Below are 15,574 nucleotides of genomic sequence, written 5' to 3'. Positions count from 1 at the left end.
TTTTCTGATTTTTAAGTTTTAGTCAATTTTCTCTTTGTTGTAACCTTTGAAGAGGATTGATTCTTAACATGAGAATAGAAATATGACAACATTAGCAAAACTATTACCAAAGGGTTTCTAATTTTATATATATTTTTTTTCCACGAGGAAACTTTTTATTCAAACTTAAAACAACTCCTCACTTTGAAGTTTCTATATGTTTAACAATCTGCAGTGCGAGCCGGCTGACATCAACTAACACTGATTTTCCATCAGTAATCTTTCCACAACCGTTTATTCCTAAATATAGATTCAGACAGTTTTAGATCGTCAGTAAGCTCAGATTGACTTTAAGATGCTATGTCAGATTTTTGGCAAATTTTACCCCAAAATTTTAATTTAAAATTCAATAGGTATTTTGATGGGGTCGAGAAAGTTACAAGCTTTCATTTGAGCCATTGCTCGAAAGAGTCCGCCAATTGTTAGTAGCAGTGAAATAGAGTGCTCAAAATTAGTTTTTGTCGGGATCCCGACAATATATCACGTGACCAATTCTTATGTGTTTTAAAAGAAACGTTTTAATTTGTTGTCATGGTTCCTGACCATTTAAAGTAAAAGTTAAACATTTTTTCGTTAGAGCCGGTGATACTCTTTGAAATACCATTCACTCAAACAAATCTATTTTTTAATGTTTGGGGCAAAAAATCTGACATAGCATCTTTAAATGATAAATGATAACCGCACCAATATTGGATGGTCTATAATTGAGTAAAGTGAAACTTTCATATCAGTTTAGCTAAGTTAATATGATGTATGAATTTACCAGGTGTGATTCTCAAACTCGAAAGGAAAGTGAACATCAGGAGAATTTCCTCTGTGTGCTTCCTTGAAAAAAAAATTATCGTAACTTTTGAAAATGTAACAAGCTGCCAGTTCAAGGTTTTTTAAGCTAAACGCATAAACACCTATACCCAATTCATTTGACAGTTCAATGTGGTTTTACCTTTGCGTGGGCGAACAAGTAACTTCCATTCCAAGTCCACGGGCATGCCTACATGAACTGGAATGGGGAGGTATATATTGAGTTTTGAATAGGGAACTAACGGCCAGTTAAAGGTATCCGTAGCTAAACGCATAAACACCTTTACCCAATTCATTTGAAAGTTCAATGTTGTTGTACCTTTAAGTGGGCGAACAAGTAACTGGCACCCATATGCCGTCCATTCCAAGTCCACGGGCAATTGCCTCCATGAACTGGAATGGGGAGGTATAGTTTGAGTTTTGAATAGGGAACTAACTTCCAGTTATAGGTATTTATAGTTAAATGCGTAACCACCTATACTCAATTCGAAGTTCAATGTTGCTGTATCTTTATGCACGAACAAGTAACCAGCACCCACAGTTCACTTTATGCCTTCCATTCCCAGTACACAGGCATGTCTCCATGAACTGGAAAGGGAAGGTATTGAATTTGGAATAGGGAACTAATTTTCAGTTTAAGAGGACCTGTAATCACATAAAAACCTTCAAATTCAAAGTTCAGGATTGCTGTACGTTTACTCGCGAACAAGTAACTGGCACCAAACACGGGCGTGCCTTCCTGTCATGCGCATTATCTTGGAACTGAAGGTATTGAATTTGAAATAGGGAACCAACTTTAGGTTGAACATTTTTGTATTTTAAAATCGAGACTTCTATACAGACCTGTTGCTGGTTCACTTAAAGGTGTTTTACTTGATGGGTCTTAGAGAGTAACTTAATTTCTGTGAAAATTTGGTGTGCTTTCAGATGCATAATAAAAGGCTTCAGGCCTGAAGTTGTTTATTATTTCAGTGCGAAATTACCTATTTCTGTAAAAACTATGTTACTTCAGAGGGAGCCGTTTCTCACAATGTTTATACTACTAACAGCTCGCTTTTGCCCATTACCAATACAAGTTATAAGGTTGTATGCTAACAATTAGTTTGAGTAATTACCAATAGTGGCCAGTGCCTTTAAACAATTTTACAATACTCACTGATTACAATGCATTGTTCTGACTCGGAGAACAGTCAGCACACTTCCTAGTTCCTAAGGCATGATGTTTTTATGCTAGCCATTATTTTGAGTTGTAACCATTAATGTGCAGTGCCTTTAAGAGGCCATTTGGTAAAATTAAAATTGATTTTTTAAATTTCATTTTGTTGGATTCATTCAGATTAGTGTCGCTATTAATTGGCTATACCACCCCAGTATATGGCCTGGCCCCAGTATGATGGCATGTCGTCATCAAGTATCAAACTCACCGTGTATAATATAATAGTATAATGTAAAGAGCCGTGACGGGGCCGAGCCAAGCTCTGGGAATTAAACCTGTCGTGTTAGATTAATCCATTCACCATACTATTTCAATCTGTAGATATTCACCAGAAGCCAACTGTGCAACCCTGGTCAGTTCAACTTCATCAGTCTACGCAGTATGAGGTCTATTCCCCACTGCTCTGTCACTGTGTAAACCACAAACCACAGAAAGTTCCTACCACTGGATTCGAGAAAGTAAATACAGCTCAAAGGAGGTTTCTCTATGGATGGATGGATGCTTTTCTGACATTTACTGAGGAACGTGGATACGAGGTTAAAACAGATACTTGAAAACTCCCTTACTCTATAATCGGTGAGTTCCATTCGAATTTTCTTTCTATTTCTAAAGACACTGGACACTATTGGTAACTGTCAAAGACCAGTCTTCTCACTTGGTGTATGAGCTCAATCTGTCGTCGAAGTTGCGAGATAATGATGCAAGAAAAAACACCCTTGTCACACGAAGTTGTGTGCTTTCTGATACTTGATTTTGAGATCTCAAAATTTTAAATCTGAGATCTCAAAATCAAATTCGTGGAAAATTACTTCTTTCTCGAAAACTACTCCACTTCAGAGGGAGCCGTTTCTCACAATGTTTTTTGCAACCAACCTCTACCCATATACTTGTTACCAAGTAAGGTTTTATGCTAATAACTATTTTGAGTAATTACCGGTAGTGTCCACTGCCTTTAATATATTTTTATTGATCTTACGCAAGTGAACTAAAAGCTTGTGGTAGTAAACTACAGGTAGAGTTCATAAATTCTGAGCAGGGAGCATGTTCGTCAGAATTTTGTGAACTCTGGATTTTAAAAGACTGGACTGATTGGGCTACGACGGCAGAAGCATGTAGTGAGTTCCAATTGAGTGAGCTTTGTTTATTTCAAGATCTTTTATTCGTATAGGATACAAATATCAGCACAACGGCTGTTTTAAATTATGGTGGTTATGTGTCTTAAAAATTAGAATGTTAGGAAAACATAAACTGCGCCAATAAAGTATCTAAACACTTACAAATGGTCAGATTTATCGGAACCTGAAAAAGTATACAAAAATTTAATTGTTCGTTTCTATTCACCGTTAATTTCTGCACGTTTTGACACATCTTGTGTTGCGCTACGATGTTGTTTGGTGGATTTATGGACACTTGAGTGGCTTAAGGTCGAATTTCAAAAGTTGCAAAAGCCCCCCTATTCACCCCAATTCCAAAAGGGAACTCACATAAGCATCACACTCAGACAAAATCAAGACAAAAGACTCAAACTCGTTTCGTTTACATGACCATGAAATTAATTGCCGTATCTTTAACTCTAAAACTGCTGTTATCCTGTCCTCCATTCTTGGTGTGTCCTCCATCATTGTCCTGAACGGCAAGGAGTCGTCTTCTCATACTCTCAATGAGACCTCTGATCTGTCCCTGGTCAATCCCCTGCCATTTCCTGATCAGGATGGGTCGCAAACCCCTCGAGAGTGGTGTCAGGCTTTATGGACTTGTTCACTTTCTTCTGCTGCAGAAGTCACCCTCGGACGGCCACTCCTTGGCAGGTCGTCCACATTTCCCTGAGCTTGGTAGCGATTCCACCATTTACTGACCGTCGCTGGTGACGTTTTTACCTCGCATCGACGTACCGGCTTCTATCAAACCAACGATCCGTCCACTTTCCTGTTTGGTCGTTTGAGCCATCTTTCCTGTTATCTTGAAACACCTTTCCCTGTCTTACCATTGTTGTATGCCTCCCATCTTTGACCCCTTTGCTTGGTTACTGACAATTATTGGTGAGTATGTTCATCGCAACCGATTTTTCCAAAACGCGACCAAAAAAACATCATTATAAAAGGCGAGCAAAAGAAACGCCGATCTTACTCGTCACAATACAACGATTTAGCTTGAATAGGGGCTTTTGCAACTTTTGAAATTCGACCTTAAGCCACTCAAGTGCCCGTAAATCCACCAAACAACATCGTAGCGCAACACAAGATGTGTCAAAATGTGCAGAAATTAACGGTGACTCGAAATGAATAATTATTTTTTTGGCATACTGTTTCAGGTTCCGATATATCTGACCATTTGTAAGTGTTTAGATACTTTATTGGCGCAGTTTACTTAGGAACGTACTTTTATTCTAAGATTCTCTGATTCGTTTGTTATGGTTGACTGATTGGATTGGTGGTATGTTGTTGAACTTTCAGTTGAAAGTCAAATGCAAATATAAATCAGTAATGTCTTGTGGTTTTCTCTGTATGTTACTTAATGCAAAACGTCGCGAGCGTCGCAGCAAATCAGCAGTTGTTACTCATGTCAAGATATTTATACAAGATATAAATATCAGAACAACGGCTGCTTTACATAATGGTCCTGTTTTTTGAAAATAAGAATTTAAGGAAATACATACTAAAAATATACTCGCATTTTAAGTTTCTCTGATTTGTTTGTTATGGTTGTCTGATTGGGTTGGTGGTATATGTTGTTAAACTTTCGTTGGAAATCTGCAAATGTCTCACACAGCAGAAATGTCTTATGATTTTCTTCTCCACGATTTCTTCCGTCCATACTTTGACATCACTCGCTTGAATGTTCCCCGAAAAGTTTTCAGTGTTGCTGGGCCATTGATTTGGAACAATCTTCCTACTGCCATTAATGTTGTTACTATATCTTCGTTTCGTAAAGTTCTAAAGACTCACCTTTTTCCATGTTAAGTGCACTTTCAAGATGCTCTATGATCTTGATGAAATAGCGCCTTTAGTCCAAGATTGATATTAATTTGGTCCAAAAATCTGAATCATCAAATAGGCATTCAAACTTTGTTTACAGTTACTTTGTATACAAATTACATCAACATTTCATTTGATTTGATTTGATTTGATTTGATTTGATTTGATTTGATTTGATTTGATTTGATTTGATATGGCTTGATTTGATTTGATTTGATTTGATCTGGTCTGATCTGATCTGATTTGATTTGATTTGATTTGATTTGATTTGGTCAAGAAATCGAAATCACCAAACAAACCTTTATAACCTTTATACATCCCCTCGACATTTAATTTGATTTGAATCTAGATGAGTAAATGTAAAGATAGTCATACAGACAGAAGTTTATTAATGTTTGCCTTTAATAAAAATGCTACTCTGATCGCTCGTCCTCTCTCAGCTCTAGCGTTCCACAGGGATCCACTTTGTGACCTCTTTTATTGGTAATTTACGCAAAGTGGTCTCCCTCATGCTCTGCCAGTTTTATGAAGCAGATGCCAGAATAACACGTAGCTCCTTCAGTTGCGTTCCATCCATGAACGAATCGAACACAGAAATTGCAAATAGTCATGATTGAGACTGGAATTCTAAAAGTGAGTTGACTGTTGACGCTACTATAAAAAAAAATCTAAAACGGCTCAAAATACCGTTATATGTCCTCTGCTGAATTTTACATTGTCTTTACGACTCTGACTGGAAAAGTGTTTGATCGTTATTCTTTATTTAAACATTTCTGTGACGTCATTCTACATTGATGAAAGTTTATATTATTATTTTTTTCGACTGTAGATTCGTTATGAACCTATACATAACTTTGGAGTTGTTACGAATCTACAGATGAGTCGACAAATCTATGCATAACTTTAGATTTGTTATGAATCTACACTTAACTGTAGACTTGTTATGAATCTACACATAACTGTAGACACGTTATGAATCTATACTTTACTGTAGATTCGTTATGAATCTACACTTTACTGTACATTTGTTTTGAATCTACACTTAACCATAGGTTCGTTATGAATCTACACTTTACTGTAGATTCGTTATGAATCTAAGTATATTCGTTATGAATCTACACTTAACTGTAGATTCGTTATGAATCTACACTTAACTTTACATTAGTTACAAAGTAGTAGTTCAATTTGAAAGTTGATCAATGTAAAACAACTAAGTTACTTCTGATCTTGGCATGACAAAACAGTCTGCACACTTTGGGCAAAACCTTTGTATGGTTTGGGGAAAGGCCGATTTAATGTACACGTCTTGCATCACAAAGATTGTTCCCTGTTGTTTCCATGGTGGAAGATTTTCCATGGCTGTCCTATTGAGCTAATGCATGCTGCTAATATTTTTAATACTTTATTGAATTATCGTTTGCCGACAGAGTTTGTTTAAACAAAAACAGATCCTTTCAAATGCATCATTAATATCCGTTGTAGATGGCAGTTTTTATCACCCACTTTACAGCCAACCGTACCACTGCGATGGGTTTTAGGTCCAGAAAGGAAACTTCTAATTTCAAGCTTAGCTGTTATTGCAGCAAAAGTGCTGAGTATTTTGCCCAGACATCCGAACAAACTCGAGTCAGTTTTAGCTTTACCTTTTTTGTGCATAAATTATGTATTCATTTTTTTCATTTATTTATTATATAGCTATGTAGTTTGGTGGGTTTTTTCTTCTTCAATTCTCCGACTACTTAATATGATTTCCAGAATATTCAGATTAAAAAATGTCTTTGAAGACACTGAACCTACACTTTACTGTATTATATCTTAACAGATTTAGAAATGTCTTTAAAGACACTGAACACAATTGGTAATTGTCAAAAACTAGTCTTCACAGTTTGTGTATCTCAACATAAGCATAACATAACAAACATGTGAAAATTTGAGCTCTATCGGTCGTCGAAGTTGCGACGAGGTATTAATGAAAGAAAAAACATCCTTGTCACACCATGGTCACACGAAGTTGTGTGCTTTCAGAATTCTAAACTTGAGGTCTCTATAAATCAAATTTGTGGAAAATTACTTCTTTCTCGAAAACTATGTCACTTCAGAGAGAGCTGTTTCGCACAATGTTTTATGCTATCAACCTCTCCCCATTACTCATTACCAAGTAAGGTTTTATGATAATAATTATTTTGAGTAATTACCAAGAGTGTCCACTGCGTTTAGCAATTGTATCGTACATGAGGTAGGGACTAGTTCAAACATGGACAATCAATTATTTATTTAGTAGAAAGGTTTGCTATACAGACCTTTCGGTGTGGTCTGTTGGAACAATTATTAGTGAGTTCACTTACAATGACCTAGTTTTTGTTCTGAGCATTGTTTGCGGAGGTGGTCGTTAGTGTTCAGTGTAAAGTAAAGTGAGGAAAAGTACTTATTAGGGTGGTTAATTGTAAAGTTCAGCCATGGTTTCACGCAAGGGACAATGCCGGTCGCGTGTGTGATATCAATAGCCGCAATTACTAATTCAACATTCAGCTCATTACGTACGCACCCATGCAATAGGGTAAGATGTACTTTGTTTTAATGAGGTTGTTACCACTTTGGGTTTTTTTTTTTGTTTTTTTTTTAAATGTCTATAACAGGCGTTGGAGCTTTGTCCTTGTAATACACGTTGGTTGAACTTGTAGTTTCATTGGCCTTGTAGCAGTTTTTATTGGCCATTAAAGAACACTATTGGTAATTGTCCAAGAACAGTCTTTTCACTTGGTGTATCTCAACTAGGCATATGCACAAAATAACAAACCTGTGAAAATTTGAGCTCAATTGGTCGTCGGAGTTGCGAGATAACTATGAAAGAAAAAAACACCCTTGTCACACCAAGTTGTGTGCTTTCAGATGCTTGATTTCGAGATCTCAAATTCTAAACTTGAGGTCTCGAAATCAAATTCATGGAACATTTCTTCTTTCTCGAAATCCACGTCACTTCAGAGGGAGCCGTTTCTCACAATGTTTTGTACCATCAACCTCTCCCCATTACTCATTACCAAGTGAGGTTTTTTTGCTGATAATTATTTTGAGTAATTACCAATAGTGTCCACTGCCTTTAACATCATCTGGTTATTAAATACACCATAACACCAACCTGTGAAACTTCAGTTACTTATTCAGACAGACCCCCAAAAGCATGGCGTGATGTTCTGTTCAGTGTTTTGCACAAGTTTTGAAAAAGTAACTGATTGTTAAGAATCATTGTCTCTAAGGTTGCAGTCGCCCATTCAGCGAACAATAATCTCCCTTGTATAGTAGAGCAAAATGCTACACAAAATATATCATCAGTTGGTACTCAAAAATCACTATTTGTTAGTCAATATTGGCATTCAAAGTACACACAAAAAAGTTCAGCTAAAATGTGTTGCGTTAGAAAATTGTTGGACAAGATCGTTCCCTGCTATTGGACCGTGCTAAACCTTCGGAGTTGTCAAAATGACTTTCGCGCCCCAACACGCAGGGAATGGAATTGAATTAATTGTACTTTTCTGTTTTGTACCGTGAAAGTAATATTTAAATATGGCATCTGCCATTCACATAATTTTTGTCCCCTGCTGGGTGAAGTCGGCGTAACTTAAAGAAAGAAATAGGCTAAATAAATTATCCGATTTAATTTGACGCAAATGACATCGGTTTTATTTAATTTGAAGGGAATGGTTCGTCTTATTCAAACTCGGCTCAGCTTGAACAGCAGCGTGGGTGCCCACTTTGTAATAGCAACTTAAAGGCACTGTCGTCGATTTCACCATAGAGTCTCGTCCTTGCTCTATGACTTCACTAAACTCTTCCTAATTTAGGATTAATCTTAGGACTTAGTTAAGTTCAGTAACCATATATAGACGTTATGGTGCTTGAGCCCATCCTTCTCGTCCTAACTCGAGATAGGATTAATCATAGCGTTTCGTGAAATCGGCTGTTGGACACTACTGGTAAATTGTCAAAGACCAGAATTCTCACTTGGTTTATCCGAACATATGCATAAAATAACAAACTTGTGAACAATTTTAATCGATTGGTCAAGTAGCAAGAGAATAATGAAAGAAAAGACACCCTTGTTGTATTACTTTGTGTGCCTTCGAACAAAATGCTTCAGGCCTGAAGTATTTTAAATATTTGAGTGAAAAATTACAGCTTCTCAGAAACTAAGTTACTTCAGAGGGAGCCATTTCTCACTAAGTTTTCTACTGCCATCAGCTGCCCGTTGCTCGTTATCAAATACGTTTTTATGCTAACAGTTATCTTTGGTAATTACCAATGGTGTCCTACAAGGGAAGGTTCACGTCAAAACAAATGTTAACTTAAAAACTGACTTGGTAACGAGCATTGGGGAGCTGTTGATAGTATAAAACATTATGAGAAACGGCTCCCTCTGAAGTAGCGTAGATTTTGAGAAAGAGGTAATTTCTCACTAAAATATTAAAAGACTTCTAGCCTGAAGTCTTTTATTCCTGTCTTAAAGCACACAAATTCGTCCAATACGGTTTTCTTTTCCTTTTTTTTTCTTGGAACTTTGATGACCAATTGAGCCCAAGTTTTCACAGGTTTGTTATTTTATGCTTATGTTTTGGGATACACAAAGTGAGAAGACTGGTCTCTGACAATTACCAAAGGTGTCCAGTGTCTTTGAGCTCAGCTTCAACCACAGCGCACGACACACTTCATAATAGCAACTTTCTCCACCAAGATAAAATATGCACTCACCAGAATTTATTAACTGTAAATAGAAGTTATTGACAAACCTCAATGATTTGATCTTATAAATAGAGCTTGAGGCAGGAATAAGTTTGTAAAGAAATGGGAGGAGGTGGAAAACAGTGGATAGTCCGGTGGCGTGTTACGGAGAAATGTTTTGCCCGTAGGAGATGTTGACTCGAGAATCGAATACCGAACTGGTGTTTTGTGTGGCTAGAGCTGCTGTTCCGTTGCTTTAGTATCAAGTTTCCAGTGTTCTGCAGTCACTTTTGTATTTTGTTCCTGGGCACAGATTGTAGAGGGCGATTGTTGATCTGTGATTTTTATTGGTTTCGCTCTTGAAGGTTTTGCCCACCTTCACATTTGTTTATTAAATTGTGTGTCGCATAAAATAGTTCATTGTCTGACTTAACAGGCCTGGGCTTCGTTTGTTTTTGAAAGGGCACGGACACCAAGGTTTTTCCTATTGGTAAAGGGCACCCTACTATAGCATTTACAGGGCAACAAGGTGGGGCATGGAGACAATCGCCTTTGTTGCCTCCGTGACGTATCCGGCCTGTGTTTAGACCCTAGCAGAGTCTTTCTCGAAGGTAATGACAACACAACAAACAATGAAGAGGTTACTGTACTTTAAAAACAGTGAAGTGGAAATACACAATTCTGTCGTTTTTGTATCTCTTGACTTTGAATACTGCCATACTGTTTTCTTCTTTGATCAACATGTATTGAAACCAATGTTTAAATTGAAGGGCAAGCTGATTTGTGCCTGCGTTGCGGTGCCTGCGGTTTATGCGTTACACGGGCGTATGTTGAATGTCAAGAAGTAGGCAAATTGTATATTTCATTCCCTGACAATGTAAATGTTTAGTTCATATGCCATTGTTTTTGTAATGCTGTTGTGTGGTGAGTTTTCTATTCATTACGGTCGTATGTAGCATGTAAAGTAACCATTTGACAAAGACCTTTTGTTTCATGACCAATTGCAAAATGCAAATATTTAATTCATATGTCATGAGTCGCCACACATCCTTTGGTCCCACAATCATGAAAAGCGGCAGGTCTTAGTGAAGTGAATAAACCTGGTAAAAATGGCCACTGCGTGCTAAAAGTCCATAACGGTAGCAAATTTGATTACCACATATACATGGTAATTAACCTCCACCCTACCCACGGGATGGCTACCCACCACTGACTGCATTGAAAAACCATCAGTGTCGAATATCATGGGAAGCTAAACACGCCTCTTCATTTCTGTCTGCCTACCGCGTTCGTATACCCATTCCCTATGTTTAATAATGAGATATTCGTGTGTAAAAGAAGATAGTCAAGTCTGGAAATTCACTCTGGAGAACAAAATAAAAATTTTACCCGGGAAAATTACATAACCATATGATATTTAAACCATGGGAAGTAAAGGCTAAACACGACCAGAGCGACCTGAACAACACAGTACCCCCCCCCCCCCCCCTCCCCCAACCACCACCCAACACCATCGTCACCCTCATTCTTTAAAGAGCAACGTTCTCCTTTAAAGGCAGTGGACAATATTGGTATTTACTCCCCCCCAAAAATAGCATAAAACCTTACTTGGGAACGAGTAATGGGGAGAGGTTGATGTATAAAACATCCGGAGGTCGTTGGTTCGAATCCCACTCTAGTCAATTCTTTGTTCAACCCCAAAAATCAGTATAAAACGGCTAAGAAGCCCCATCAGTAAAGCATTTTGAGAATCATTTCACCCTTTCCCCCCAGTATTTGTATGCCCCCAAATTTGGAATTGCCATTAACACTTTTCAGATTGTGTATTCCCTGTTAGGCTTCAAATCTGAAGTAACTTGGTTTTTGAGAAAGAGGTAACTCCTCACTCAAATGATTAAGCCTGAATCCCTTTAAGCACACAATATGTGGAACAAGGGTGTTTTTTCTTTCATTATTCTTTTGCAACTTCGATGAACAGTTTAACCCAATTTTCAAAGATTTGTTATTTTATGCATACGATTGGATACACCAAGTGAGAATACTGGTCTTTGACAAAATACAAAGGTGGGTGGATTTCACAAAGAGTTAGGACTAGTCTTATCTTGAGTTAGGACGAGTTACTAGTCCTAACTTAGGACTAGCTGTATGTTTTTGATATCTCTTAGGACTAGTCCTAAGTTAGGACTAGTCCTAACTCTTTGTGAAATCGACCCCAGTGCCTTAATTAAACGCAGCTTTCGCCGTTCCCTTTTATTTGTCTGTTCGGTAAGTTGTTAGGTTTGTGTGGCCGTTTTTGTACTGGCAAGGGCACAAACGTGACCAAGGCATTGTCTCTTTGGTCAAAGGGGACCTTGTTAGGAATTTATTAATTTCTACCGAAGTCTACCAAAGCAATGCAAGGACACCAAGGCGATGCAATTGCCTTCGTTGCCTCCGTGAAGTATCAAGCCTGGTGCACAGTTTCTTGAAACCAAACCCCTTAAGACAGAACCCCAAGGGGCCTATAAAAAAAGAAACCTCATCTAAGCCTGTTGTGCTGTCACATTGATTAATTACACTTTTGAACTTTAAGTTGGTTTCTGTACTTAGCTGACAGCCTTGTCAGTTTTCCGATCTCTCATTGATAACTGCTCATCCTGAAATGTTGCGCGGAGAGTAAAAACAAAACAAAACACAAAAACACCAGCCTGGCAGTCTACAGGTATGTGCAACTTACAATCTCATTATAGGGGAATGTTTTCGCATGCCATCATGCATAACACAATCATGCTTGAGTATTATTAGATGATGTAGTATTATTAGATGATATACAATATGCTATTGAGATTATGATGAGCTGGTAGTTGCACAGAATGCATGGTAATGTTTAGATCATCCATATGAAATACGCATAGACGGGCGCCTTAGTGCAACTCGGTCGATTGTAATTTGTTATTTGAATGCTATATCGCTTACGATTAAGCGTACTGATATAACGACGGGTGTTCTTGTACTACGATGATTTGCTTATAACGCTCGATCTATATATAGAACATGTAACCTGTGACGTCACTTGTTTACAGAAGGGCCTGCCGTCTATTTCACAAAACTCTTTCAAACTTAAGATTAATCTTAGGACTTCCCAACCCTGCACTGTAGCATGCAGACCATAATATTAATCCTAAGTTAGGACGAGTTAGTTGTCGAGATAAGACTAGTCCTAACTCTTTGTGAAATCCACCCCAGACCTCTTGCGTGCGCAATTTGTACACACTTGAAAATGGATGGAAGGGTGTTTTATTTTATGGGGGATTGCACTGTCTGTTTTTGTATCATCTTTTCATATGAGGCACATCTCAAACTTGTACAGCTGTTGTTTTTTAACGTTCTTCAATTTATACGTGGATGTAAAAATGTTGACACAACAATTACCGTTTGACTGATCATGTCTTGCCTGCCAGAAAGGCCATTGAATGTTCAGGGTCACACTATTTAGAGGCACTAGACCTTTTTGGTAATTACTTGTAATCAAAGTAATTAACAACGTACAAAACCTGGTAATGATCAACGGAGGACTGTTGATAGTATACAACTTGTGAGAAGTAATTTGAGGTAATTTGTCACTCACATACATTATTCAAATCTGAGAGAGACTTCAAGCCCTGAAGCCTTTTATAAGGCATCGAAAAGCGCACATATCCGTACAACAAGGGTGTTTTATACTTCATTATTCTCTTTCAACTTCGATGACCAATTGAGCCCAAATCTTAACAGGTTGTTATTCTATGCACATGTTGGGATACACCAAGTGAGAATACTGGTCTTTGACAATTACCAAAGGTGTCCAGTTCCTTTAAAGGCAGTTGACACTATTGGTAATTACTCAAAATAATTATCAGCATAAAACCTCACTTGGTAACGAGTAATGGGGAGAGGTTGATAGTGTAAAACATTGTGAGAAACGGCTCCCTCTGAAGTGACTTAGTTTTCGAGAAAGAAGTAATTTTCCACGAATTTGATTTCGAGACCTCAGATTTAGAACTAGAGGTCTCGATATCAACCATCTAAACGCACACAACTTCGTGTGACAAGGGTGTTTTCTTCTTTCATTATTATCTCGCAACTTTGATGACCGATTGAGCTAAAATTTTCACATGTTAGTTATTTTATGCTTATGTTTAGATACACCAAGTGAGAAGACTGGTCTTTGACAATTACCAATAGTGTCCAGTGCCTTTAAACATTCTACAGCAGACAAGCTTCCATTTAGTGTAACTTTTATTGATTCTAGCGCTATAGCTTGCAGTTTGCTAATAGTGGCAATGTTTCCAAACTGTCTGGAAGTATACGTTTATCTAGACGCTTAAAATGCCATTAGAAAGTGGAGCCTTATTTTACATGCTAACCGTTCGATTGACAAATGAACGAAGAATTCTATCAGCTCTTACTCTGAGGTTATTTGTCTCTTTATTTTGTGTGTAAGGTTTTCAAAATTCAAACTGCTACCCTTGTACTTTTGAGGTTTTCGTTGGTGGTTTTATTTCTTATTTATTTAGTATTGATAACCAACAGCGGATAACTGCCACTAACAGGTATCATAACAAACACACATATATTTTTTTTTATAGAAAAGTTGAAAATTACAGTAAACACAATAATTGCTAAAAACATTATTTTAGAGACTCTGGACACTATTGGTGATTGTCAAAAACCAGTCTTCTCACTTGGTGTATCTCAACATATGCATAAAATATCCAACCTCTGAAAATTTGAGCTCAATTGGTTGTCGAAGTTGCGAGATAAGTATGAAAGAAAAAAAACACCCTTGTCACACGAAGTTTTGTGTCTTTAGATGGTTGATTTCGAGACCTCAAGTTCTAAATCTGAGGTCTCGAAATCAAATTCGTGGAAAATTACTTCGTTCTCGAAAACTATGGCACTTCAGAGGGAGCTGTTTCTCACAATGTTTTATACCATCATCCTCTCCCCCATTACTCGTAATCAAGAAAGGTTTTATGCTAGTAATTATTTTGAGTAATTACCAATAGTGTCCACTGCCTTTAAATAGTCATAAACATTCTTGGGCGGGGTTTCTTGGGGGAGGGTGTTGCTAAAAGCATAATGGTATGGTCTTCCAATACAAATTTATTGTTGGCTGTACTTCGCTGAAAGTGTTTTTTCTTCTGGCTGTGTATTATTCTGTAATGACGACGATGAATATTTTACCCGAGTGGCCCATGGAAAAGACGAAAAGTCCACGGAAGCCGAGTGAGTGAGGGTTGTTCGAGTCACTTGGGACGCCGTGCCACGAGCCTGGCGGGTTCACCAAACCCTCCCTGTTTCGCGCGTGCCGTTTGGCCTCGACAACCTATACCACCTCAAAATCAACCTCTAATAGTAAATCCCACAACATTCTTGGACGAAATCGGACACCATTCCCATAGATTATTACTCTCCCAACGATTCGCTGGTTTTCATTTTTCATTAGGGCATTTTTGATTCAGGCGCCATCAGAAATAATTTACTGTGCCCCGCATGAACGTGCATTCTTGACTTCCAAAAACAGGCATGGCTTTGACACTTTTCGGCCCCCACGAAAATAACGTGACAAAATCACGATTCGTTTAACCTGGGGAATTTTCTGTAATGTTAAATCGTAAGAAAGGACCAATTCTTCAGAGACAGTTGTGTTGTAGCGTCATACAGACAGATTGAGTGTTGGCATTTATGGAAGAAGGGTCCAAGACATTCCACCGTTTATGTGGTCTCTAAAAACATTCTGCCTATGGTGGTTTTTATTAGTATACTTAAATGTCTTCGTAAATGTGTTTAGTAAAGTTCTCACCGTAAA

The sequence above is a fragment of the Asterias rubens genome, chromosome 8 (assembly GCF_902459465.1).
Source record: "Asterias rubens chromosome 8, eAstRub1.3, whole genome shotgun sequence".
In the NCBI taxonomy this organism is placed as follows: domain Eukaryota; kingdom Metazoa; phylum Echinodermata; class Asteroidea; order Forcipulatida; family Asteriidae; genus Asterias; species Asterias rubens.
The sequence above is the reverse complement of the archived record's forward strand: the minus strand, read 5'-3'. Positions refer to the sequence as shown.